The 5,636-nt window shown below is 38.4% G+C and overlaps 1 pseudogene; it reads right to left on the bottom strand.

Annotated features, from left to right (window-relative positions):
- Window positions 1–1,040: 1,040 nt before the first annotated feature.
- LOC132431376 (large ribosomal subunit protein uL30m pseudogene) lies at window positions 1,041–1,525 on the bottom strand (annotated as a pseudogene).
- Window positions 1,526–5,636: the final 4,111 nt, after the last annotated feature.

The raw sequence follows: 5,636 nt of genomic DNA, 5'->3' as shown, positions 1-5,636 counted from the left end.
GTATATTTTAGAGGTATGGCCATAATGTGAAAGTTGTAACATGAAAGTTCTAATAGTGTAATGTGAAAGTTGCAGAGAAGTGTCACAAGAGCCAAGATGGGAAAAGTTGTGTAGCTTTACCTGTCTTCTAAGGCATGTCAATTTCACTTAATAAATAAAAGGGAACCAACATTAGTCTACACCTAGTTGACCTTCATGCTCAGATCTTCCTATGTCACGTACATAAACAGCACCATTTCACCCTGGTCCCCAGTCTGAACATTACTTGACTTTATATTGTGCCAAAACAAGTCATTCAATAGAGCAAAATTCTATAAAATATAACCATCTGCTTTTGTTTAAATATAATATGAACAATTAAATTATACTGGGATTTTCCCTGAATTTCCCTCTTTGGGATAGTCTTTAAGCAACCTATAGACGTGTATAGTGGTTTGATATTATATCATGCCCAGACTTGTTTATATTGGGTCAAAATAGACATTAAGGGAGGAAAAAATGTAAAGATCCTAGTGTTTGATGTATCTAATGCAAATACTCCATCTCAGGGTCATAACTTTGTAAGTAGGAAATCCTACAATTACTTTTCCGTATACAACAGGTAAGTATAGAGTTAAGGCAGCTGCTTGAACATTTGTCCACCAGGATCTGCAACAGGACATAAAAGGCAGGTCAAAATAGACCTTATAGCAAGGGCACATAGATAATGCACAGGGCACGTCATCATCTCAGAAATGGAAATACCATGAAAGCTCTGGACAAACATCTAAACTCAACTAAGACAGCTTTAATATAAGTACATAGTAGATATCTAAGAATGTGTTGCTTCATTGTGCTTGCTCTTGGATTATTGTGCTTGATTTTGGGTCACTGGCAAACTGCCACATGTGAAGAAGAGACCCCAGATATTGAAGGGATCTGGAAAATATCTTTATATTTCTTTTAATGACTAGAATTTAAAACATATTTTAATGAGAACACTTTCTCACCATCTTTACATAGACATGACTTGCACGTTTTACTCTGAAGCTGCGAGGCCATCAGGACTTCTTTTCTTCCTGGTGCTCAGGGTTCTGAAGCCACGCCCCCATCAGTTCCCCAGTGCTCTTGAGGCTCGCGTTGGACATGTCCTCCTCCGTTGGGAGAACTCGTGGCAGTTTCAGGGGCTTGATTCTTATCAAACGTTTAACCGCTTTCAGTTTTGCCTTCACCAAAGGGATATTCTTGTGAACTTGAGGAGTATGTGCTTTTTGTAACCCAAGCATCCTTATTAAATCTTTCTCCCAATATGGACGTCTTTTTGTACTTTTTATTCTGGTAACAATATCCAGTTTATAAGGTTGCTGTGGATCCCCACCATATTTTTCATGACCTTCAGGTGAAGGCTGAAAAACTTCATCTGGAATTCTTGACTTCGTAAATCTGTGACAAATCCAGTCTGTACAAAAAGAGGCTCCACACCTTTTGTCACCATTGATAGTGTGCCTGGGGGGCTCTGAACTATTGAGTGCAAAATCCTTGCCATGAGGGTGGTGACTGTTCTTAGAGATGGTGACTGCTAAATGTCTTTCCACCTGATGGGAAGTAGACTTCATAGAGGATACTTAGTGTGGAGGAGAGAACATTTGGGTGGGAGATGGTAGGAGTTTTCAAGTAGAAATGGTTTACACCAGGGAGTAAAAAAGCATCACTTCAACTTTTTAAGGAGGACGCTTTGTCAGTTGGAACTCTTCTAGTTTAAATGCAAATTTTGTAATGTAATGAGGTCTGGGGTGAAATTGAAGCAGGAGCTACAAAACTGCTTGGCAGGACATTGGAAATGGTTACATAGAGTTGGACATCCAAGTCAGTCAAATCTTGTGGCTTTGGATTCCAGGTTCTCTTAAGTTCTATATTAGTGCTATGAGGTAGGTCATCTTAATACCATACTGCTTTAAAACTCAGCCTCAGAACACTGCACTTCCTGCTGAAGATATCAGTAGCCTCCTTCAGAGAGACATCTTGATTTTGCTAGATTCTTTTTCAGTGTTTGGCAGCTTGGTAAACTTTTTATTAGTCCACTTATTGTTGATTTTGCATTGTTTTGTTTTAAGCACAAAAGGGTGAAGTACTCAATTGTGTGTTTTAAACTTTAGGGCTATATCATGTTAAATCACAGATACCCGACATGGCTGAGTAAATGTTTACCTTCTAGAGTCAGCCTAAACAAAGAAAAACAACTGTCCCAAATAGTTTCTTTGCAGAATGATAACTAAAGGCTCTCTTTCCTGAAGTCTTAATCTTAATCTTAAATATTTGCTGTCCTAAATTAAGGAAAGTTATGTCTGTAGTCTTATTATCTGTTTTTCTTCATGCTCATCATAAATGCCAAAGGGTAATTCTTCCTAGAAAAATCAGTCTTTTGTGATAACATGCAATGTGTTTTTAATTAATGAAGCTGCTTGATGCTGGCAGACTAGAAGCATCTTATCGTCACATGCTGGGGGAATTCATGCAGGGTCCTGTCTGTGCATGCTGAGCCCTGGAGCCAAAGAAAAATCTCCTGTCATTAACTGCTCTGCCTAACTAGCCTACTTATTAAGAACCAAGCCATCAGTCATGCTGGATAAGCATATCAAGATATAAGGAGACGCCAGAAGCTGATGAAATATTTTGGCGAGAGCAATGACCAGTTTTGTTATAATAACTTGTGGTTCATCTCCAGTGTTCGGGGAAAAAAAGTCATTTGATATTGCTCAATATTCTTGGGCAAAATGTAACTGTCATCTGAACCCAGAGGTAAAAAAGAGAATTTTCATTTGTTTGTTTTGTTTTGAAGGCAAAAAACGGTCTTTCAATTGGGGGACAGAGGGAGAGCCTTGAGTTGAGTCACTTCTCCTTTTTAATGGCCCTAACACCTGGTACAAGTTACCTGTCTCCTCCAGGACTCTGTTTCCTCCACTGGAAAATGAGGCTGAGAGTGCCCACTTCATGGTGAGTACATGGGATAAAATGTTGAAAGCACATTGTAGACTATAAGGACAAAGACGTTGTTACTCTTTCTTAAAATTATGATTATTTCAGACTCATTGAAAATTTCACCAAAGTGAGGGCTGGAAATAAACATTTCTAAATATTCATAAAAAGAAAGATATCATTATTCTCACTTTTCAGATTCCCAAATTTCAGGTTTTAGTATGAAAGTCTGATCAACAAAGGCTCCTTTCTTTTTCCCCTGAATGTTGCCAAAATAAAATGTAGGCACGAAATGCAGGGAATTTTTTGATAATGGAGCAGAGAGGTATTTATTGTTTCAGAAAGCACTTCCTGAAAACATTTATAACCATGGAGCCAATAAAATGACGGGTTCATAGATAAGTATACTGGAAGGAAACAAAGATCATTGCAACACATAGTGAAACACCCTGGAATTATTCTTCCTTGTATTCTTAAACATAATTTTTACATAAATATAAAGAGTCAAAATAAAAGTTCCCTTCTGGGCTTACACAATACCCAGCAATTGACCAATTAGAGTAAAGAGAGCTCAAACTAATTGTTTTTAATTATATGAACATAGCCCAGGTTGACTTATCTCTAAAATGGGATAATTTTATAGGCATTGAACACTCTTTTAATGTTTGAAGGATTAAATTATTTCTGAATTATAAACTAATAGAGTGAATATTGAATCCAACATAAGACCTTTATACTATGGAAATCATAAAATAATATAACTGCTGATAATAATATAAGGATGTTATTTTAATAACATAACAATAATAACAACAATATTTGCAGCTCATGGAATTTATGAAGATAACTGAAACAAACTAGATGGAAGAAACTTGGAAAAATGCTAACAGTTAATCTATATTGTTTCTTCTTCTTGAAGTGTTGGCTCCCTAGTCTCCATATGACCACACTCTATCCTTCTTTTAAAGCCCAGGTGGAGCCCAATGTCATCCACAGAACCTCCCCTTGCTCCATATTCTCTCTCCTCCCAGTGGGATATCTCTTGGCATTCACCTTGCAATGGAAAACTCCATGAGGGCTGAATCTTAAATATACTCCCTTTTATATCCCCCAGTGTCTTTGAGCAATACTTAACATGTGCTCGATGTAGCCCACATGAAATGAATCATATGACAAAAGAGTGGTATCGTTGAGATGCACAGCTGGGTTTGTCTTACAGGGTGGGCAAGAGGCAATATTAATGGCCATCCAATATAGGGAAATTTGATTTGGAGCCCCATCAGGATGCTATCCTTCCTTAATAATGAGTCAGCACACACATTCTGGCAGACCAAACAAGAACAGATGGGAGGCTGATCTTTGGTACTATGTAACTGGTAACTATTATTTTGTAGAGTTTATTAAAGGAAAATGACTTTCTGATCTAGGATAATAGAGAATTGATAATTCAAAGTAAACTGAAGGAGTAATGTAGATCACACAAAATTCACAGGCGTGAGAAAAGCACAGACTGTTTCAGGTCTGAAGGAAACAGGAGTTGAGATATGACGGAGGATTGGATGGACGGCCAGGTATTGTGTTTAGAGCTGGCTCTGTCCCCACCCCTCCTACCCACCACCCTTAGGGTACATGAGTCTCGGGTGTCATGTGGTGTACTTTTGAGACCAGAGATAACTTAATAGAGGAGATTGGGGGCTCTAAAAGTCAGAGGACATGTTACCCAAGAAATCTCAACACAACATGTTCAGGATTGTGTTCCATCCCATCATGATGAAAATCAGACCGTCTCCTCCCATGCCAGAAGCAGCAATCCTGTTATCAAAAACTGTGGTCACTCACACATGATCAGCTATTCCTATAATTCTATGGAAATTAACTCAAGTAACTTCCTCAATCTAACTTCCTGTATCCAAGTAAAAAGAGAAAAATCGAGTCCCCAAAAGAGACACTAAATAAAGAAAATAAACTCAACCAGCAAGAAGAAAACAAAATGTTGTGAAATAGTAAGGTAATAATAGGTCAATAGGTATATTAGTAGAAACTTGAAAATATCTCAGTAGAAAGATTCAAGAGGAGATTATAGCTATCCTGTAGATAAGCTTCAATGGAAAAAGTATCAGTATTTATAAATATAAACATTATTAATGAAATTAAAAAGACCAAAAAATGAAAAAATCTCCAACAGATGTCCCAAATAGTCAGATAAACTTGGTATCTCAAAGAAAGAGATTTGTGGTTCTGACATTTGCTGATGCACCCCAATCTCATAGGAAAGGCACAGAGTTTTTAAAAGAATTGTTCTATGGAAACACTACCAGCTTGGACTAAACTGGGCACAGCAAAATGAAGCCCTTGGACCCCCAAACTACCAGGGGTCATGTGGTGGGCAGGATTCTAAGACAGCTAATGAGACTCCTGGACCCTGGTGGACACAGGTCTTCCTCCAGTTATCTAATCAAATACAATTCAAGAGACAGCTGTGAGGAGATTTTACAGATGTGATTAAGCTCTCAAATCAGCTGACCTTAGGATCAGTCAATTCTCCAGGTGGGCCTGACCTAATCCCATGAGCCCTTTAAGAGTGGGAGAAGAGAGGGACAGCACAGAGATGGGCTCGGCCTGGCCTGGAAGAAAGCAAGTCCCCATGCTGTGAACTGCTTGTGGGGGCCACCTGGGCAAGA

The sequence above is a fragment of the Delphinus delphis genome, chromosome 9 (genome assembly GCF_949987515.2).
Source record: "Delphinus delphis chromosome 9, mDelDel1.2, whole genome shotgun sequence".
Classification (NCBI taxonomy): Eukaryota; Metazoa; Chordata; class Mammalia; order Artiodactyla; family Delphinidae; genus Delphinus; species Delphinus delphis.
The sequence above is the reverse complement of the archived record's forward strand: the minus strand, read 5'-3'. Positions and strand labels throughout refer to the sequence as shown.